The sequence below is a fragment of the Cervus canadensis genome, chromosome 14 (genome assembly GCF_019320065.1).
Source record: "Cervus canadensis isolate Bull #8, Minnesota chromosome 14, ASM1932006v1, whole genome shotgun sequence".
NCBI classification, from domain to species: domain Eukaryota; kingdom Metazoa; phylum Chordata; class Mammalia; order Artiodactyla; family Cervidae; genus Cervus; species Cervus canadensis.
In genome coordinates this window covers 63,861,465-63,884,520 of record NC_057399.1, presented here as the reverse complement: position 1 = coordinate 63,884,520, position 23,056 = coordinate 63,861,465, and the positions used below count along the sequence as shown (strand labels likewise).

At 49.9% G+C, this 23,056-nt stretch overlaps 1 long non-coding RNA gene across 1 annotated transcript; it reads right to left on the bottom strand.

The window, feature by feature from the left end:
* Positions 1 to 447: 447 nt before the first annotated feature.
* LOC122453376 lies at positions 448 to 10,976 on the bottom strand. Its single transcript, XR_006273023.1, has 3 exons — positions 10,932 to 10,976; positions 5,645 to 5,791; positions 448 to 494 (listed from the first exon to the last, which is right to left on the bottom strand). It is a non-coding gene; the product is annotated as an uncharacterized LOC122453376 (long non-coding RNA).
* Positions 10,977 to 23,056: the final 12,080 nt, after the last annotated feature.

Here is a 23,056-nt window from a genome sequence, read left to right as displayed (position 1 = left end):
AGGGCAGAGACCCCTGCTGACCCACACTGACCAAGTAGCATGAGCTAAAAGTTATCTTTAATTGTTTTAAGCTCAGAGAGTTGGGGGTGGGGGGGTGGGGGTTGAGTATTCCTGAAGGGATACCTAGCCTGCATTACATTGGAAGTCTATTTAACCATTAACGGACAGAGCAAGGTCAGTAACATCATGGCGTTGTTTGAAAGTGGACACTTCACATTAAAATCTAGATTTCTGGCGCCTGTTGGCAAAGGCCCTGACACGTTTATACATGGTTGATCCCTTGAGCACATCGACAAGCAGGTATATATTCTCCAGCTCATGACAGCCCTCGTGACTCACTATGACCATACCTGAGCAGTCTTCCTCCCTGAGGGGGGGTGTAGATATTTGACTTTCATCTGCTATCCTAAACGGTCTAAGCATCATCTATGTACTGTGCTGGCTGTGGTCCACTGGAATTGCATCTCATTTCCAGTTAGAAACTTCAGTGATACCTGTAGCAACACGAAAAAGTACAAATATCCTCAATACAGCACAAGAGTTAAGAAAATAGATTTTGGAATTCAGCTTCCTAGGTTCAAATACCGGCTCTACCATTTTCTATCTGTATCATCAGGGCAAATCACTTAGCCTCTTCAAATTCCAGTTTCCTTACAACAGAGCGAGGATAATGACGATCCCAGCTTCAGAGTGTCTGATGAGCTAACACAGTCAAGGGCTTAGACAGTGCCTGACCCCGAATATGCATCCAGTATGTGTTGGATGATATTCTTTTTACTAGAAACAGAGGGATTTCTTCATGTATCCAGCCATCAAGGAATTCAATCAACCTGAAAGATACAGTGGAATTGTTCTGCAGATCTGATTCCAACCAGGACCTGTTTCTGGTAAAAATCAGGGCCCCAGAGCAGAAGCAAATGTCCTTGAGTTTTGTTGTCTCAGGCTAGATGCTGCGCTCAGACTCCTGGTAGGCTGTTCCTAGGAGCACGGGGAACACAGGCATGGAAGGGAGCCAACTGGAACACACTTGCAAAAACTGTTTGTAGCCCCTGCCAAGTGAACATCAGGACTCAGTTCACTGATCCCAAGGCAATCAGAGAGGGCCACACAGCGTACTTTCTCCCATTCTGACAACTGTGGATGGCCACAGCCACACTGTCCAGGAAAGGGAATTGATGTGAACATTACCCTGCTGAAGGAAAGAGACTGACTTCAACTGAGAAGCTTGTGAGTCACTTCTGAAGAAGTGCATACAATATGCCTTCACCCTGCCCGTAACACATATTTCCATAACACACAGCGATGCACTCGATCGATGTGCATCCTCCAGTAAAGCCCAGCCCTGATGTCTTATAGGAGCCTCTCTGGCCATTGTCATAAGCGAGTCTAATTTTGTGTGAGGCCATGAAAACTCAGTGTTTTTCTTACGCTTGTGCTTATGACGGGAGGTCTGAGAAGGCACTTCTGAAGGTTTATTCCTACCAGTCGTTGTCATTTTTATCGAGTCTTTATTTATTTTTTTATTTATTTATTTGTTAGTTCTACCAGTTTCTTGCTACCAACCCATCTCCCTCCACCCTCGTGCACACACGATCAGTCATGTAATCCCATGGACTTCGGCCCGCCAGACTCCTCTGTCCATGGATTTTTCCAGGCAAGAATACTGGAGTGGGTTGCCATTTCCTTCTCCATGTATCGAGTCTTTAAAGGTTCCATCACTGAGGTGTGGCTTCGACACGTGTACGAGGCTGAGTAGCAACATGCCCTTTCTCCCTAAGTGCAGTAGAAGTCATCCCCACTTCCCAACATGTCTGTCTTCCGGCCTCTGGAGCATGGATTGCTTGAGCTCACCACAGCGTCAGGATATTCTAGAAACCCTTCTGACTGCAGTCTCTTCAGGAGGTTGCAAGTGCTTCACACCTCAGGAATTTACAAAGCACTTTCTACAACCTCAGCTGGGAGAGGAGTCAACACTCGTGACAGTCACAGGCTTCCATGGCCTGGACTTGATTATGGGCTGTGCTTTCATAATCATCGTGTTTCCTATACCAACTAAGATGTCACTGAGAACTTTTTTCTCTATCATCATTGTATCTTTGATGTTCATTAGACATATTATGGGTTTTCCTATATAGCTTCCCTTACGGATGAGGGTCATAGGTTAGCAGTACTTACTAAAACTGACTTCCACGTAGCTGTGGTAGAACAGGAAAAAGAATGACCAACTGCTGTATTCTGAACATTATGTATGAAAATATTATTCGTTTTACTGTTTGCAGTCATCCAAGTCTAACGTTCTGAAATACGCATTCAGAAAAATCAAACAACCGCCTAGGTACTAGGCAGTCTCCCATCCAAGTACTAACCAGGCCCGACCCTGCTCAGTTTCCCAGATCAGAGGAGATAGGGCACGTTCAGGGTGGTACGGCCTTAGACCGAGGCGGCTGCCAGGCGCCCCAAGAGCCCCGCGTTGCGCCTCCCTTTCGTTCTGACCTGCCGGTCGGGCCTGGGGCCGCAGCTCTTGACCGGGCGCGCGCTGCACTTGAGCCTCACGACTGGACTCCGGCCGGCCAGGGCGGGCAGCTCGGGGGCCAGCAGAGGGCGCCCCGGCCCCGCACACCGCCAGCCCCGGCCAGCACCCGTCTGCCCCGCCCGGGCCTGGCGTGCCTGCGGGACCCGGGGTAGGGGGAGGAGGGATGGGTTGCGCGGCGAGGACATCTCGGTGCCCTGCCTCCCTGGGCCTCTTCAGGCTCGCGCCGCCGCACCGAACCCCCAACCCCCGCCCCCCACCATCCCGTTCGCTGCTCAGGGTCACGTGGCTCCGGACGTGTGTGGCTTCGGCCCGGGGCCGCGGTCCCCGGAGCCTCCTGCGGGCTTCGGAGCAGCCCAGCCGGGGCCCCAGGCGCCCATCCTGCCCGCTGCCCAAACCCACCGGAGCGCGTCAGCCCCGCCCTTTCGCCCTACCGAGGCCCGCCTTGCTCCCACGAAGCGGGCCCAGCACAGGACCTTCCTGAGAGAGCAGACGAGCGACAGGCAGGCACCCGGACAGACACTCGCACGCACCCACGCCAAGTGAGACAGAGGCAGAAAGAGACGAGGGTTCAGAGAGAGACTCGAAGACAGCGTGTGGGCAAGGGGGGCCTCGGGCAGGATGCCGGGCAGGTGCAGAGGCCACCCGGCCCTGAGCAGCGAACGGGATGGGGGCGGGGGGAGGCCGCCCAGCAGGGGCGGGCCTGGAGAGGCCCAGGGCGGGAGCGCACCCGAGACCTCCGCGCCCCGCCCCCCTCCCCCCAACACCCCCGCAGGCACGCCGGGGCGCGCCGACAATAGCTTCTCCAGAGTTTGGTCACCTGAGTTTCTAACCTTGTGCGCAACTGAGTGATGACAGTGCATTGAACAGCTAGCTCATTTCCAAATAAATTAAGCTTAGTGTTTCACAGGACACCAGGACATGAATGGACAGACCAGCACGGATGCATGGACACCAACCTTGGGAACTAGACAACCGGTGGGAAATTGCTGTCTGACTCAGGGAACTCAAACTGCGGCTCTCTGATCGCCTAGAGAGGTGGGAATGGGCCAGACGTGGGAGGGAGATTCAAGAGCGAGGGCCACACGTACCCCTATGGTACATTCAGATTGACATATGACCAATCAAACCAATATTGTAGAGCAAGAATCATTCCCCTGTAAATAAATAACTGTTAGAAAGAGAGAAAAGAAACCCAAACAGATGGAATGAAATGAACAGAAACACACACTTTGCAATTCACACCGCAATTCAATTACAAACAAAAACAAAAAATACTCTATAACCATTTTAGAAAAACAACAGACCTCTCCATGACCTTTGGTCGGGTGATGAGTTCTAACACACAACAAAAAAGGCCAACTTTTCCAAATCGTGAATATAAGTTATTTCACACATCGACTTTTACATTGAAGTGTCTAACAAAGAAGCTTAAAATCATTGACTCACTACATAAGCATGGAATTATTTTAAACGTAAATTATGTTCTAGAGGATTCAGGAAGCACTTGGCACATGTGTAAGTGTATCAGACCTAAAACTGTAACTTAGTGGAAGAGTCAGGATCGTCTAAAAATGAATCCCTAACTAAAAGGAATCCGTGCAAGTCCCTGAGCACTTTGCATTTCATGAGAATGACAATCGCTCTTTATCTGGTCATCCAGGAAGGCTGTGGGTTTAGGAGCGAGGATGGGCTTGTTTTAAAGGGTGTTGAGAGCCTTGCAGGATCTTGGGCAATCAAATAGCTTCCTGAGCACTGACATTTATTTCTTAATTTTTAAATTTACAATTCATCCAAATCTTGCAGTCCAAAACAAACAAACAAACAAAAATGTGAAAACATCACAGAAAAATAATATCTGAAAATATCTGATTGCCTTGTGATTCGTAGGGGATAAGCCTAAACTGCCCTTGAAATTGAGGGACTAGTGAATATTGGCCCTCAGATCTCATCATAATCAACGATGAGCAACTTTTGAAGAATTGCCAGAAGTATTTTCAAGTTCGCTGACTTCTCCTGAAGTCAAGATTGCTAGCTGTGATGATTTAAAAATCACTAATTGATAAACACCAATACAATTAGTTAACATCCACATAGCCAATGTCTATAGAGCCAGGCATAACAGAGTCTAAATTAATCAGATGGGATTCCTATTTTGCAGTGCAGTTGATGAGACAAGTTACACAAGATAGGAGATAATATAAATGAAAAGTGAAGCTATATGAGCAGTGCTTTGGGGAATAAATACTGATGTATAAATCGTCACTTCTGCGAAGGATTATTTCATAGATCCAGCCTATGATTTCTTCATCTGTTCATAGACGTCAGTGTTTAAGTAAGGGTCTTTACTCCAGATGGAGCAAAGTGTGAATTTTCCAGATCCGTCAAATTGAATCCTTCAAGAAACAAATCATTTTTTGAGTCAACTTCTCTTAGAGATCTCTGAAAATTGAATTCTACATTACAAACACTTCCAACATTTCTGCCTGGAAAAATCAGAGTAGATGGAGCTGTGGTAGCCATTAGGAATATTCATAAGTATTCAGCCCATGGAGGACTGCACTTCCCCACTCCCTTGGAAATGAAGTGTGATCACTGACCATCTTTGGCCGGCGAAATATGCATCAAAGTGTCTCTGTCACTTCTGTTCGACGCTTCAAGGGTCAGCGTGTAAGTCACACATTCCCCTCCTCGCTACTGTACTGATGATGCAAAATGTGTGTGCAAATAAAGCCTCCCTCAGACTGGGTCTCTGAGACAGGAAAGGGCAGAGACCCCTGCTGACCCACACTGACCAAGTAGCATGAGCTGAAAGTTATCTTTAATTGTTTTAAGCTCAGAGTGTTGGGGGTTGGGGGCTGGGGGTTGAGTATTCCTGAAGGGATACCTAGCCTGTATTACATTGGAATTCTATTTAACCATTAACGGACAGAGCAAGGTCATTAACATCATGGCGTTGTTTGAAAGTGGACACTTCACATTAAAATCTAGATTTCTGGCGCCTGTTGGCAAAGGCCCTGACACGTTTATACATGGTTGATCCCTTGAGCACATCAACAAGCAGGTATATATTCTCCAGCTCATGACAGCCCTCGTGACTCACTATGACCATACCTGAGCAGTCTTCCTCCCTGAGGGGGGGGGGTGTAGATATTTGACTTTCATCCACTATCCTAAACGGTCTAAGCATCATCCACGTACTGTGCTGACTGTGGTCCACTGGAATTGCATCTCATTTCCAGTTAGAAACTTCAGTGATACCTGTAGCAACACGAAAAAGTACAAATATCCTCAATACAGCACAACAGTTAAGAAAATAGATTTTGGAATTCAGCTTCCTAGGTTCAAATACCGGCTCTACCATTTTCTATCTGTATCATCAGGGCAAATCACTTAGCCTCTTCAAATTCCAGTTTCCTTACAAACAGAGCGAGGATAATGACGATCCCAGCTTCAGAGTGTCTGATGAGCTAACACAGTCAAGGGCTTAGACAGTGCCTGACCCCGAATATGCATCCAGTATGTGTTGGATGATATTCTTTTCACTAGAAACAGAGTGATTTCTTCGTGTATCCAGCCATCAGGGAATTCAATCAAGCTGAAAGATACAGTGGAATTGTTCTGCAGATCTGATTCCAACCAGGACCTGTTTCTGGTAAAAATCAGGGCCCCAGAGCAGAAGCAAATGTCCTTGAGTTTTGTTGTCTCAGGCTAGATGCTGCGCTCAGACTCCTGGTAGGCTGTTCCTAGGAGCATGGGGAACACAGGCATGGAAGGGAGCCAACTGGAGACACACTTGCAAAAACTGTTTGTAGCCCCTGCCAAGTGAACATCAGGACTCAGTTCACTGATCCCAAGGCAATCAGAGAGGGCCACACAGCTTACTTTCTCCCATTGTGACAACTGTGGATGGCCACAGACACACTGTCCAGGAAAGGGAATTGATGTGAACATTACCCTGCTGAAGGAAAGAGGCTGACTTCAACTGAGAAGCTTGTGAGTCACTTCTGAAGAAGTGCATACAATATGCCTTCACCCTGCCCGTAACACATATTTCCATAACACACAGCGATGCACTCGATCGATGTGCATCCTCCAGTAAAGCCCAGCCCTGATGTCTTATAGGAGCCTCTCTGGCCATTGTCATAAGCGAGTCTAATTTTGTGTGAGGCCATGAAAACTCAGTGTTTTTCTTACGCTTGTGCTTATGACGGGAGGTCTGAGAAGGCACTTCTGAAGGTTTATTCCTACCAGTCGTTGTCATTTTTATCGAGTCTTTATTTATTTATTTATTTGTTAGTTCTACCAGTTTCTTGCTACCAACCCATCTCCCCCCACCCTCGTGCACACACGATCAGTCATGTAATCCCATGGACTTCGGCCCGCCAGACTCCTCTGTCCATGGATTTTTCCAGGCAAGAATACTGGAGTGGGTTGCCATTTCCTTCTCCATGTATCGAGTCTTTAAAGGTTCCATCACTGAGGTGTGGCTTCGACACGTGTACGAGGCTGAGTAGCAACATGCCCTTTCTCCCTAAGTGCAGTAGAAGTCATCCCCACTTCCCAACATGTCTGTCTTCCGGCCTCTGGAGCATGGATTGCTTGAGCTCACCACAGCGTCAGGATATTCTAGAAACCCTTCTGACTGCAGTCTCTTCAGGAGGTTGCAAGTGCTTCACACCTCAGGAATTTACAAAGCACTTTCTACAACCTCAGCTGGGAGAGGAGTCAACACTCGTGACAGTCACAGGCTTCCATGGCCTGGACTTGATTATGGGCTGTGCTTTCATAATCATCGTGTTTCCTATACCAACTAAGATGTCACTGAGAACTTTTTTCTCTATCATCATTGTATCTTTGATGTTCATTAGACATATTATGGGTTTTCCTATATAGCTTCCCTTACGGATGAGGGTCATAGGTTAGCAGTACTTACTAAAACTGACTTCCAGGTAGCTGTGGTAGAACAGGAAAAAGAATGACCAACTGCTGTATTCTGAACATTATGTATGAAAATATTATTCGTTTTACTGTTTGCAGTCATCCAAGTCTAACGTTCTGAAATACGCATTCAGAAAAATCAAACAACCGCCTAGGTACTAGGCAGTCTCCCATCCAAGTACTAACCAGGCCCGACCCTGCTCAGTTTCCCAGATCAGAGGAGATAGGGCACGTTCAGGGTGGTACGGCCTTAGACCGAGGCGGCTGCCAGGCGCCCCAAGAGCCCCGCGTTGCGCCTCCCTTTCGTTCTGCCCTGCCGGTCGGGCCTGGGGCCGCAGCTCTTGACCGGGCGCGCGCTGCACTTGAGCCTCACGACTGGACTCCGGCCGGCCAGGGCGGGCAGCTCGGGGGCCAGCAGAGGGCGCCCCGGCCCCGCACACCGCCAGCCCCGGCCAGCACCCGTCTGCCCCGCCCGGGCCTGGCGTGCCTGCGGGACCCGGGGTAGGGGGAGAAGGGATGGGTTGCGCGGCGAGGACATCTCGGTGCCCTGCCTCCCTGGGCCTCTTCAGGCTCGCGCCGCACCGAACCCCCAACCCCCGCCCCCCACCATCCCGTTCGCTGCTGAGGGTCACGTGGCTCCGGACGTGTGTGGCTTCGGCCCGGGGCCGCGGTCCCCAGAGCCTCCTGCGGGCTTCGGAGCAGCCCAGCCGGGGCCCCAGGCGCCCATCCTGCCCGGTGCCCAAACCCACCGGAGCGCGTCAGCCCCGCCCTTTCGCCCTACCGAGGCCCGCCTTGCCCCCACGCCGCGGGCCCAGCACAGGACCTTCCTGAGAGAGCAGACGAGCGACAGGCAGGCACCCGGACAGACACGCGCACGCACCCACGCCAAGTGAGACAGAGGCAGAAAGAGACGAGGGTTCAGAGAGAGAGTCGAAGACAGCGTGTGGGCAAGGGGGGCCTCGGGCAGGATGCCGGGCAGGTGCAGAGGCCACCCGGCCCTGAGCAGCGAAAGGGATGGGGGCGGGGGGAGGCCGCCCAGCAGGGGCGGGCCTGCAGAGGCCCAGGGCGGGAGCGCACCCGAGACCTCCGCGCCCCGCTCCCCTCCCCCCAACACCCCCGCAGGCACGCCGGGGCGCGCCGACAATAGCTTCTCCAGAGTTTGGTCACCTGAGTTTCTAACCTTGTGCGCAACTGAGTGATGACAGTGCATTGAACAGCTAGGTCCTTTCCAAATAAATTAAGCTTAGTGTTTCCCAGGACACCAGGACATGAATGGACAGACCAGCACGGATGCATGGACACCAACCTTGGGAACTAGACAACGGTGGGAAATTGCTGTCTGACTCAGGGAACTCAAACTGCGGCTCTCTGATCGCCTAGAGAGGTGGGAATGGGCCAGACGTGGGAGGGAGATTCAAGAGCGAGGGCCACACGTACCCCTATGGTACATTCAGATTGACATATGACCAATCAAACCAATATTGTAGAGCAAGAATCATTCCCCTGTAAATAAGTAACTGTTAGAAAGAGAGAAAGAAACCCAAACAGATGGAATGAAATGAACAGAAACACACACTTTGCAATTCACACCGCAATTCAATTACAAACAAAAACAAAAAAAAACACTATAACCATTTTCGAAAAACAACAGACCTCTCCATGACCTTTGGTCGGGTGATGAGTTCTAACACACAACAAAAAAAGCCAACTTTTCCAAATCGTGAATATAAGTTATTTCACACATCGACTTTTCCATTTAAGTGTCTAACAAAGAAGCTTAAAATCATTGACTCACTACATAAGCATGGAATTATTTTAAACGTAAATTATGTTCTAGAGGATTCAGGAAGCACTTGGCACATGTGTAAGTGTATCAGACCTAAAACTGTAACTTAGTGGAAGAGTCAGGATCGTCTAAAAATGAATCCCTAACTAAAAGGAATCCGTGCAAGTCCCTGAGCACTTTGCATTTCATGAGAATGACAATCGCTCTTTATCTGGTTCATCCAGGAAGGCTGTGGGTTTAGGAGCGAGGATGGGCTTGTTTTAAAGGGTGTGAGAGCCTTGCAGGATCTTGGGCAATCAAATAGCTTCCTGAGCACTGACATTTATTTCTTAATTTTTAAATTTACAATTCATCCAAATCTTGCAGTCCGAAAGAAACAAACAAACAAAAAATGTGAAAACATCACAGAAAAATAATATCTGAAAATATCTGATTGCCTTGTGATTCGTAGGGGATAAGCCTAAACTGCCCTTGAAATTGAGGGACTAGTGAATATTGGCCCTCAGATCTCATCATAATCAACGATGAGCAACTTTTGAAGAATTGCCAGAAGTATTTTCAAGTTCGCTGACTTCTCCTGAAGTCAAGATTGCTAGCTGTGATGATTTAAAAATCACTAATTGATAAACACCAATACAATTAGTTAACATCCACATAGCCAATGTCTATAGAGCCAGGCATAACAGAGTCTAAATTAATCAGATGGGATTCCTATTTGCAGTGCAGTTGATGAGACAAGTTACACAAGATAGGAGATAATATAAATGAAAAGTGAAGCTATATGAGCAGTGCTTTGGGGAATAAACACTGATATGTAAATCGTCACTTCTGCGAAGGATTATTTCATAGATCCAGCCTATGATTTCCTAATCTGTTCATAGACGTCAGTGTTTAAGTAAGGGACTTTACTCCAGATGGAGCAAAGTGTGAATTTTCCAGATCCGTCAAATTGAATCCTTCAAGAAACAAATCATTTTTTGAGTCAACTTCTCTTAGAGATCTCTGAAAATTGAATTCTACCTTACAAAAACTTCCAACATTTCTGCCTGGAAAAATCAGAGTAGATGGAGCTGTGGTAGCCATAGGAATATTCATAAGTATTCAGCCCATGGAGGACTGCACTTCCCCACTCCCTTGGAAATGAAGTGTGATCACTGACCATCTTTGGCCGGCGAAATATGCATCTAAGTGTCTCTGTCACTTCTGTTCGACGCTTCAAGGGTCAGCGTGTAAGTCACACATTCCCCTCCTCGCTACTGTACTGATGATGCAAAATGTCTGTGCAAATAAAGCCTCCCTCAGACTGGGTCTCTGAGACAGGAAAGGGCAGAGACCCCTGCTGACCCACACTGACCAAGTAGCATGAGCTGAAAGTTATCTTTAATTGTTTTAAGCTCAGAGTGTTGGGGGTTGGGGGCTGGGGGTTGAGTATTCCTGAAGGGATACCTAGCCTGTATTACATTGGAATTCTATTTAACCATTAACGGACAGAGCAAGGTCATTAACATCATGGCGTTGTTTTGAAAGTGGACACTTCACATTAAAATCTAGATTTCTGGCGCCTGTTGGCAAAGGCCCTGACACGTTTATACATGGTTGATCCCTTGAGCACATCAACAAGCAGGTATATATTCTCCAGCTCATGACAGCCCTCGTGCCTCACTATGACCATACCTGAGCAGTCTTCCTCCCTGAGGGGGGGTGTAGATATTTGACTTTCATCTGTTATCCTAAACGGTCTAAGCATCATCCATGTACTGTGCTGGCTGTTGTCCACTGGAATTGCATCTCATTTCCAGTTAGAAACTTCAGTGATACTTGTAGCAACAGAAAAAAGTACAGATATCCTCAATGCAGCACAACAGTTAAGAAAATAGATTTTGGAATTCAGCTTCCTAGGTTCAAATACCGGCTCTACCATTTTCTATCTGTATCATCAGGGCAAATCACTTAGCCTCTTCAAATTCCAGTTTCCTTACAAACAGAGCGAGGATAATGATGATCCCAGCTTCAGAGTGTCTGATGAGCTAACACAGTCAAGGGCTTAGACAGTGCCTGACCCCGAATATGCATCCAGTATGTGTTGGATGATATTCTTTTTACTAGAAACAGAGTGATTTCTTCATGTATCCAGCCATCAAGGAATTCAATCAACCTGAAAGATACAGTGGAATTGTTCTGCAGATCTGATTCCAACCAGGACCTGTTTCTGGTAAAATCAGGGCCCCAAAGCAGAAGCAAATGTCCTTGAGTTTTGTTGTCTCAGGCTAGATGCTGCGCTCAGACTCCTGGTAGGCTGTTCCTAGGAGCACGGGGAACACAGGCATGGAAGGGAGCCAACTGGAGACACACTTGCAAAAACTGTTTGTAGCCCCTGCCAAGTGAACATCAGGACTCAGTTCACTGATCCCAAGGCAATCAGAGAGGGCCACACAGCGTACTTTCTTCCATTCTGACAACTGTGGATGGCCACAGCCACACTGTCCAGGAAAGGGAATTGATGTGAACATTACCCTGCTGAAGGAAAGAGACTGACTTCAACTGAGAAGCTTGTGAGTCACTTCTGAAGAAGTGCATACAATATGCCTTCACCCTGCCCGTAACACATATTTCCATAACCCACAGCGATGCACTCGATCGATGTGCATCCTCCAGTAAAGCCCAGCCCTGATGTCTTATAGGAGCCTCTCTGGCCATTGTCATAAGCGAGTCTAATTTTGTGTGAGGCCATGAAAACTCAGTGTTTTTCTTACGCTTGTGCTTATTGCGGGAGGTCTGAGAAGGCACTTCTGAAGGTTTATTCCTACCAGTCGTTGTCATTTTATCGAGTCTTTATTTATTTATTTATTTGTTAGTTCTACCAGTTTCTTGCTACCAACCCATCTCCCTCCACCCTCGTGCACACACGATCAGTCATGTAATCCCATGGACTTCGGCCCACCAGACTCCTCTGTCCATGGATTTCTCCAGGCAAGATCACTGGAGTGGGTTGCCATTTCCTTCTCCATGTATCGAGTCTTTCAAGGTTCCATCACTGAGGTGTGGCTTCGACACGTGTACGAGGCTGAGTAGCAACATGCCCTTTCTCCCTAAGTGCAGTAGAAGTCATCCCCACTTCCCAACATGTCTGTCTTCCGGCCTCTGGAGCATGGATTGCTTGAGCTCCCCACAGCGTCAGGATATTCTAGAAACCCTTCTGACTGCAGTCTCTTCAGGAGGTTGCAAGTGCTTCACACCTCAGGAATTTACAAAGCACTTTCTACAACCTCAGCTGGGAGAGGAGTCAACACTCGTGACAGTCACAGGCTTCCATGGCCTGGACTTGATTATAGGCTGTGCTTTCATAATCATCGTGTTTCCTATACCAACTAAGATGTCACTGAGAACTTTTTTCTCTATCATCATTGTATCTTTGATGTTCATTAGACATATTATGGGTTTTCCTATATAGCTTCCCTTACGGATGAGGGTCATAGGTTAGCAGTACTTACTAAAACTGACTTCCAGGTAGCTGTGGTAGAACAGGAAAAAGAATGACCAACTGCTGTATTCTGAACATTATGTATGAAAATATTATTCGTTTTACTGTTTGCAGTCATCCAAGTCTAACGTTCTGAAATACGCATTCAGAAAAATCAAACAACCGCCTAGGTACTAGGCAGTCCCCCATCCAAGTACTAACCAGGCCCGACCCTGCTCAGTTTCCCAGATCAGAGGAGATAGGGCACGTTCAGGGTGGTACGGCTTTAGACCGAGGCGGCTGCCAGGCCCCCAAGAGCCCCGCGTTGCGCCTCCCTTTCGTTCTGACCTGCCGGTCGGGCCTGGGGCCGCAGCTCTTGACCGGGCGCGCGCTGCACTTGAGCCTCACGACTGGACTCCGGCCGGCCAGGGCGGGCAGCTCGGGGGCCAGCAGCGGGCGCCCCGGCCCCGCACACCGCCAGCCCCGGCCAGCACCCGTCTGCCCCGCCCGGGCCTGGCGTGCCTGCGGGACCCGGGGTAGGGGGAGAAGGGATGGGTTGCGCGGCGAGGACATCTCGGTGCCCTGCCTCCCTGGGCCTCTTCAGGCTCGCGCCGCGCCGCACCGAACCCCCAACCCCCGCCCCCCCCCATCCCGTTCGCTGCCCAGGGTCACGTGGCTCCGGACGTGTGTGGAAAGCCAGGGAATCAGCTCTCATCTCGAGATGATTTGGGGTACATGGAGCTTTTCTCGAGTTGCTGTGCTGAACTTGTTGTTCCTCTAGACTTGTGATGGTATTCTTGTGAAATCTATGGAGTTGCCTAAAGGGTGTCAAGCCACTTGCGTTTGATGGGGAATGCGGGATGGCTCTGAAGACAATGCACGGGATTCGGACCTCATCTCGAGTTGATTTGGAGTACAAGGAGCACTTTCGTGTTGCAGCGGGTTCCTCAGGGTCCCTGTATACTTGTGAGACTGTTCTTGGGGGCTCTCTGGAGTTCCATCAAGGAAGTCAAGGCTCCTTTCGTGTTTGATGGGGAACACTGACTTGCTATGCACTCAAAGCAGGGGAATCTGGTCTCATCTCTCATCGAGCGGGAAGTCTCATGATTTTTCTAGAATTTCGGAGGGAACCTGGGGTATATTCTCGAGTTAAGATGGGGATGGCCCCTCAAAACTCCTGTTTGTTCAGTGACGTCAGGACGCCTGTCTAGTTGGGAGGGTCACCTCGGGATTCTCCTCGAGGCTTGGCTGGGCAATAGGGACGCCTCTCGAGGTGAGTAGGGAGAACCACAGTCACTTTCAAGTTGCTATAGGGATACTGGGATTCCTGTCAATTTTCAAGAGAAGTCAGTCATCGTCTAATTTTGAAGCATTGAACTCCGTGTTCCTCTCGAGTTGTCAAAGGGATGTGAGGCCTCCTGTTGAGATGAGGCGGGGAACTAGGGCTTTCTCTAGGGACTCCACAGGGGATTCAGACATCCCTTCATCTTTTGAGATGAAAGACAAGCCTGCATTCAAGTCACTGCAGAGAAATCTGGCCTTATTTCGAGTCACGGCATCTCGGTGATCATTCCACCTGACGTAGCAAACTCAGGGTTCCTCTCACATACTTATAGCTGAGAGAAGCCTCCTCTTGAGGGGCTTGTGGAAAGTTGGCATCCCTCTTGAGTCGAAGTCAGGGAATCAGCTCTCATCTTAAGATAATTTGGGGCACACGGAGCTTTTCTCGAGTTGCTGTGTTGAACTTGGTGTTCCTTTAGACTTGAGACAGTATTCTCGGGGAAACTCTGGAGTTGCCTAAAGGAAATAAGCCCCTAGTCGTGTATGATGGGTAATGTGTGATGGCTCTGGAGACAATGCACGGGAATCAGGCCCCATGTCGAGTTGATTTGGAGTACATGGAGACCTTTCATGTTGCTGCGGGGACATCAGGGTCCCTCTAGACATGTGACAGAGTTTTTGTGGACTCTGTGGAGTTTCATCTAGGAAGTCAAGGCTCCTTTCGTTTTTGATGGGGAACACGGACTTGCTCTGCATGCAGTGCTGGGGAATCGCGCCTCATCTCGCAGCGAGGGGAAATTCTCATGGTTTTCTCAAGTTGTGGCGGGAACCTGGGGTATGTTCTCGAGTTACGGCCGGATGGCCCTTCAAAACTCATGTTGGTTTGGTAACATAAGGACTCCTGTCTAGTTGGGAGGAACACATCGGGATTCTGCTCGAGGCTTGTCAGGACAATAGGGACGCCTCTCAAGGTGAGGGGGGAGTCCCAGTGTCCTTGCCAGTTGCCACTGGAATTTTGGGATTCCTATCAATTTTCAAGAGGAGGCAGCCATCCTCTCCTTTTGAAGCATTTAATTCGGCGTATTTCTCGAGGTTTCAAAAGGATATGAGGCCTCCTGTCGAAATGAACCTGGAAACTAGGGCTTTCTCTAGGATCTCCACAGGGGATTCAGACATCCCTAATCTTGTGTGATGAAAGACGAGCCTGTATTCAAGTCACTGCAGGGAAATCCAGCCTTATTTCAAATCACGGCATCACGGTGACCATTCCACTTCACGCAGCAAACTCAGGGTCCATCTCACATACTATAGCTGAGAGAAGCCGCCTCTTGAGGTGCTTATGGAAACATGGTATTCCTCTTGAGTTGAAGCCAGGGAATCAGCTCTCATCTAGAGATGATTTGGGTTACAGGGAGCTTTTCTCGAGGTTCTGTGCTGAACGTGGTGTTCCTCTAGACTTGAGACGGTATTCTCGGGTAATCTCTGGAGTTGCCTAAAGGAAGTTAAGCCACTTGTAGTGTTTGATGGGGAATGCGTGATGGCTTTGGAGACAATGCAGGGGAATTGGGCCTCATCTCGAGTTGATTTCAAGTACACGGTGCGCTTTCATATTGCTGCAGGGACCTCAGGGTCCCTCTAAACTTGTGACAGTGTTCCTGGGGACTCTCTGGAGTTCCATCAAGGAAGTCAAGGCTCCTTTCTTGTTTGATGGGGAACACGGACTTGCTCTGCACGCAGTGAAGGGGAATCGGCCTCATCTCGAGTTGATTTGGAGTACAAGGAGCCCTTTCATGTTCCTGCGGGGACCTCAGGGTCCGTCTAGACTTGTGACAGTGTTCTTGGGGTCTCTCTGGAGTTCCATCAAGGAAGTCAAGGATCCTTTTGTGTTTGATGGGGAACAAAGACTTACTCTGCATGCATTGCAGGGGAATCGGGCCTCATCTCGTGGCAAGGGGAAAGTCTCATTGTTTTTCTGGAGTTGCGGCAGGAACCCGGGTTATGTTCTCGACTTATGGCAGGGATGATCCTTCAAAACTAGTGTTTGTTCAGCGACGTCAGGACTCCTGTCTACTTGCGAGGTACACCTTGGGATTCTCCTCAACACTTGGCAGGAAAATAGGGACGCCTCTCGAGGTGAGGCGGGAGACCAAGTTTCCCTTTGCAGTTGCCAAAGCGATACTGTGACTCCTGTCAGTTTTCAAGAGGAGATAGGCTTCGTCTCCTTTTGAAGCATTGAAATCCATGTGCCTCTCGTGTTGTCAAAGGGATGTGATTCCTCATGTTGAGATGATGCTGGGTATTAGGGTATTCTCTATGGTCTCCACAGGGGATTCAGACATCCTTTCGTCTTGGGAGATGCAAGACGAGCCTGCATTCAAGTCACTGCAGGGATATCCGGCCTTATTTCGAGTCAGGGCATCTCGGTGTCCATTCCACTTGAGGCAGAAAACTCAGGGTCCCTCTCACGTAGCTATAGCTGAGAGAAGCCTCCAATTTAGGTGGTGTTTAAAGCTGACATTCCTCCTGAGTCAAAGCCAGGGAATCAGCTCTCATCTTGAGATGATTTGAGGTACACCGAGCTGTTTTCTAGTTTCTGTGTTGAAATTGGTGTTCTTTTAGATTTGAGATGGTATTCTCGGGGAAACTCTGGAGTTGCCGAAAGGAATTAAGGAACTTGTCGTGTATGATGAGTAATGCAGCATGGCTCTGGAGACAATACAGGGGAATCGGGCCTCAGCTCGAGTTGATTTTGTGTACACGGCGCCCTTTCATGTTGCTGTGGGGACCTCAAGGTCCCTCTAGACTTGTGACACTGTTCTTGGGGTCTCTCGGAGTTCCATCAAGGAAGTCAAGGCTCCTTTCGTGTTTGATGGGGAACATGGACTTACTCTGCATGCATTGCAGGGGAATCGGGCCTCATCTCACGGCAAGGGCTAAGTCTCATTGTTTTTCTGGAGTTGCGGCGGGAACCTGGGTTATGTTCTCGAGTTATGGCGTGGATGGCCCTTCAAGACTCGTATTGGTTCAGTGACGTCAGGAATCCTGTGTAGTTGCAAGGGACACTTTGGGATTCTCCTCGAGGCATGACAGTACAATAGGGACGCCTCTCGAGGTGAGGCGGGAGACCCAGGGTCCTTTCAAGTTGCCACAGGGATACTGGGATTCCTGTCAATTTTCAAGAGGAATCAGTCATCGTCTACTTTTGAAGCATTGAACTCCGCATTCCATGCATTTTCTCAAACGGATGTGAGGCCTCCTGTCGAGATGAGGCAGGGAACTAGGGCTTTCCCTAGGGTCTGCACAGGAGATTCAGACATCCCTTCATCTTGTGAGACGAAAGACGAGCCTGCATTCAAGTCACTGCAGGGAATTCCAGCCTTATTTCGAGTCAGGGCATCTCGGTGTCCATTCCACTTGAGGCAGCAAACTCAGGGTCCCTCTCACATACCTAAAGCTGAGAGAAGCCTCCTCTTGAGGGGCTTGTGGAAAGTTGGCATTCCTCTTGAGTCAAAGCCAGGGAATCAGCTCTCATCTCGAGGTGAATGGGGTACACGGAGATTTTCTTGAGTTGCTGTGCTGAACTTGGTGTTTCTCTAGACTTGTGATGGTATTCTTGTGGAATCTCTGGAGTTGCCTAAAGGAAGTCAAGCCACTTGTCGTGTTTGATGGGGAACAAGGGATGGCTCTGGAGACCATGAAGGGGAATTGGGCCTCATCTCGAGTTGATTTCAAGTACATGGTGCGCTTTCATGCTGCTGCGGGTACCCTAGGGTCCCTGTAGACTTGTGACAGTGTTCCTGGGGAATCCCTGGACTTCCTGTATGGAAGTCAAGTCTCCTTTGTGTTTAATGGGTAACACGGACTTGCTCTGCACTCAGTGCAGGGGAATCGGGCCTCATCTCAAGTTGATTTGATTTACATGAGCTCTTTTGTGTTGCTGCAGTGACCTCAGGGTCCCTCTATATCTCTGGCAGTGTTCTTGGGAACTATGTGGAGTTTCATCTTGGAAGCCAAGGCTCCTTTCGTGTTTGATGGGGAACACGGATTTGCTCTGCACTCAATGCAGGGGAATCGGGCCTCATCTCGAGTTGATTTGGAGTTCACGGAGCGCTTTCATGTTGCTGCGGGGACCTCAGGGTCCCTCTCGACTTGTGACAGTGTTCTTGGGGTCTCTCTGGAGTTCCATCAAGGAAGTCAAGTCTCCTTTCATGTTTGATGGGTAACACGGGCTTGCTCTGCATGCAGTGCAGGGTAATCGAGCCTCATCTCGCAGCGAGGGGAAAGTCTCATTGTTTTTCTCGAGTTGTGGCGGTAACCTGGGTTTTGTTCTCGAGTTACAACGAGGATGACCCTTCAAAACTCGTGTTGGGTCAGCGACATCAGGACTCCTGTCTAGTTGCGAGGGACACCTGGGGATTCTCCTCGCAGCTTGGCAGTGCAATAGGAATGCTTCTCGAGGTGAGGCAGGAGACCGAGTGTCCATTTCCAGTTGCCAAAGGGATACTGGGATTCCTATCAATTTTCAAGAGGAATCGGGCATCGTTTACTTTTGAAACATTGAAGTCTGCATGCTGCTTGAGTTGTCAAAGGAATGTGAGGCTTCCTGTAGAGATGAGGCGGGGAACTAGGGCTATCTCTAGGGTCTCCACAGGGGATTCAGACATCCCTTCATCTCGTGAGATGATAGATGAGCTTGCATTCAGGTCATTGCAGGGAAATCTGGCCTTATTTTGAGGCACGGCATCTTGGTGTCCATTCTACTTGATGCAGCAAACTCAGGGTCCCTCTCACATACCTATAGGTGAGAGAAGCCTCCATTTGAGGTGCTTGTGGAAAGTTGGCATTCCTCTTGAGTCAAAGCCAGGGAATCAGCTCTCATCTTGACATGATTTGGGGTACACGGAGCTTTTCTTGACTTGCTGTGCTGAATTTGGTGTTCCTCTAGACTTGGGACGGTGTTCTCGGGGAATCTCTGGATTTGCCTAAAGGAAGTCAAGCGACTTGTTGTGTTTGACGGACAATGCAAGATGGCTTTGGAGCCAATGCAGGGGAATCGGGCCTCATCTCGAGTTGATTTGGGTTACACGGAGCTCTTTCATGAGGCTCCGGTGACCTCAGATTCACTCTAGACTTGTGACCATGTTCTTGGGAATTCTCTGGAGTTCTATCAAGGAAGTCAAGGCTCCTTTCATGTTTGATGGGGAACACGGAATTACTCTGCACGCGATGCAGGGGAATCGGGCCTCATCTCACGGCGAGGGGGAAGTCTCATGGTTTTTCTCGAGTTGCGGCGGGAAGCTGGGGTATATTCTCTAGTTGCGGCGGGGATGGCCCATCAAAACTTGTGTTTGTTCAGCGACATCAGGACTCCTGTCTAGTTGCGAGGGACAACTCGGGATTCTCCTCGAGGCTTGGCAGGGCAATAGGAACGCCTCTCGAGGAGAGGCTGGAGACACAGGGTCCCTTTCCAGTTGCCACAGGGATATTGGGATTCCTATCAACTTTCAAGAGGAGTCAGGCATCGTCTCCTTTTCAGGCATTGAACTCCGCTTGCCTCTCGAGTTGTCAAAGGGATGTCAGGCCTCCTGTCGAGATGAGGCGGGGAACTAGGACTTTCTCTAGGGTCTCCACAGGGGATTCAGACATCCCTTCATCCTGTGAGATGAAGGATGGGACTTTTCTCTGCAATACTGTTTGCTACCTTGTCTGTTTTATAGGTATTCAAAAAAGGAATGGACAAGATTTATGAAAATAATTGTATTTTTTTTGGCTGTGCTGTGTCTTTGCTACTGCAAGGGCTTTCCTGTCTAGTGGCGGTGAGCAGGGGCTCCTCTTGAGTTGTGGTGTGCAGACTTATCATCGTGGTGTCCTGTCTTACTTTGGAGCACAGGCTCTAGGGCACCTGGGCTTCAGTTTTTATAGCATGCTGGCTCAGCAGCTGTGCTTCTGGGTTCTGTTGAGCACAGGCTCAACAGTTCTGGCTTTTAGGCTCAGTTGCTCTGCAACCTGTGGAATCTTCCTGGATCAGGGATTCAGTGTGTGTGTGAGTATGTCTGTGGGTGAGGGTGTGGTCAGGCCGACTGGGGGGCCGTTGAATACCCAGAATGGAGAGGGGAGGGTGTGGAGGCCGGGGGGTTGGGAAGGCTGTGTGCTCTTCTTGCCGTCTGTCTCTCCTTCTCCCTGAGCTGTGGTTTCAGGCTCTTGACCTGTCTTGGCAGGGGGTGGGGGGTGGGGCAGAAGGGAGTGTGGGGGTGTTGGTGTGGGGCCATGCCAGGGTGATGGTGGGGGTGGGGCAGCCGGCTGGGATTGGGGCTGGGTGTGGGGAAGCCCCCCGGGATTGCCTGATGTGTGCAAAGGGAGCCCTAGATGGAGACCCCACTTGAGCCGCATGACCCACGACTAAATTCCCGCCTGCCATTGTCTGAAGTGCACACATACCACCACCACGGGCCAGCACCCGCCTGGCCTGGCGGTCTTCCAGGACCCGATGCGCCCTGGCCTGCGTGTGTGGGGAGGCGGGCAGGGCCCGGAGGTCTCGGGTGTGCTCCCGCCCTGGGCCTCTCCAGGCCTGCCCCAGCTGGGCGGCCTCCCCCCGCCCCATTCCCGTTCTCTGCTCAGGGCCTAGTGGGCTCTGCACCTGCCCGGCATCCTGCTCGAGGCCCCCCTTGCCCACATGCTGTCTTCGAGTCTCTCTCTGAAAACTCGTCTCTTTCTGCCTCTGTTTCACTTGGCGTGGGTGCGTGCGAGTGTCTGTCCGTGTGCCTGCCTGTCGCTCGTCTGCTCTCTCAGGAAGGTCCTGTGCTGGGCCCCCGGCGTGGGGGCAAGGCGGGCCTCGGTAGGGCGAAAGGGCGGGGCTGACGCGCTCCGGTGGGTTTGGGCAGCGGGCAGGATGGGCGCCTGGGGCCCCGGCTTGGCTGCTCCGAAGCCCGCAGGAGGCTCCCGGGACCACGGCCCCGGGCCGAAGCCACACACGTCCGGAGCCACGTGACCCTGAGCAGCGAACGGGATGGTGGGGGGCGGGTGTTGGGGGGCTGGTGCGGCGCGGCGCGATCCCGAAGAGGCCCAGGGAGGTAGGGCACCGAGATGTCCTCGCCGCTCAACCCATGCACCCTCCCCCCACCCCAGGTCCTGCAGGCACGCCAGGCCCCGGCGGGGCAGAAGGGTGCTGGCCGGGGCTGGCGGTGTGCGGGGCCGGGGCGCCCTCTGCTGGCCCCCGAGCTGCCCGCCCTGGCCGGCCGGAGTCCAGTCGTGCGGCTCAAGTGCAGCGCGCGCCCGGCAGGTTAGAACGAAACGGAGGCGCAACGCGGGGCTCTTGAGGCGCCTGGCAGCCGCCTCAGTCTAAGGCCATACCACCCTGAACGTGCCCTGTCTCCTCTGATCTGGGAAACTGAGCAGGGTCGGGCCTGGTTAGTACTTGGATGGGAGACCGCCTAGTAGCTAGGCGGTTTATTTGATTTTTCTGAATGCATATTTCAGAACGTTAGAATTGGATGACTGCAAACAGTAAAAGGAATAATATTTTCATACATAATGTTACGAATACAGCAGTTGGTCATTCTTTTTCCTGTTCTACCACAGCTACCTGGAAGTCAGTTCTAGTAAGTACTGCTAACCTAAGACCCTCATCCGTAAGGGAAGCTATATAGGAAAACCCATAATATGTCTAAATGAACATCAAAGATACAATGATGATAGAGAAAAAAGTACTCAGTGACATCTTACTTGGTATAGGAAACATGATGATTATGAAAGCACAGCCCATAATCAAGTCCAGGCCATGGAAGCCTGTGACTGTCACGAGTGTTGACTTCTCTTCCAGCTGAGGTTGTAGAAAGTGCTTTGTAAAATCCTGAGGTGTGAAGCACTTGCAACCTCCTGAAGAGACTGCAGTCAGAAGGGTTTCTAGTATATCCTGACGCTCTGGTGAGCTCAAGCAATACATGCTCCAGAGGCCGGAAAACAGACATGTTGGGAAGTGGGGATGACTTCTACTGCACTTAGGGAGAAAGGGCATGTTGCTACTCAGCCTCGTACACGTGTCGAAGCCACACCTCAGTGATGGCACCTTGAAAGACTCGATACATGGAGAAGGAAATGGCAACCCACTCAAGTATTCTTGCCTGGTAAAATCCATAGACAGAGGAGACTGGCGGGCCGAAGTCCATGGGATTACATGACTGATCGTGTGTGCACGAGGGTGGAGGGAGATGGGTTGGTAGCAAGAAAGTGGTAGAACTAACAAATAAATAAATAAATAAATAAATAAAGACTCGATAAAAATGACAACGACTGGTAGGAATAAACCTTCAGAAGTGCCTTCTCAGACCTCCCGTCATAAGCACAAGCGTAAGAAAAACACTGAGTTTTCATGGCCTCACACAAAATTAGACTTGCTTATGACAATGGCCAGAGAGGCTCCTATATGACATCAGGGCTGGGCTTTACTGGAGGATGCACATCGATCGAGTGCATCGCTGTGTGTTATGGAAATATGTGTTACTGGCAGGGTGAAGGCATATTGTATGCACTTCTTCAGAAGTGACTCACAAGCTTCTCAGTTGAAGTCAGCCTCTTTCCTTCAGCAGGGTAATGTTCACATCAATTCCCTTTCCTGGACAGTGTGTCTGTGGCCATCCACAGTTGTCACAATGGGAGAAAGTAAGCTGTGTGGCCCTCTCTGATTGCCTTGGGATCAGTGAACTGAGTCCTGATGTTCACTTGGCAGGGCTACACACAGTTTTTGCAAGTGTGTTTCCAGTTGGCTCCCTTCCATGCCTGTGTTCCCCGTGCTCCTAGGAACAGCTTACCAGGAGTCTGAGCGCAGCATCTAGCCTGAGACAACAAAACTCAAGGACATTTGCTTCTGCTTTGGGGCCCTGATTTTTACCAGAAACAGGTCCTGGTTGGAATCAGATCTGCAGAACAATTCCACTGTATCTTTCAGCTTGATTGAATTCCCTGATGGCTGGATACACGAAGAAATCACTCTGTTTCTAGTAAAAGGAATATCATCCAACACATACTGGATGCATATTCGGGGTCAGGCACTGTCTAAGCC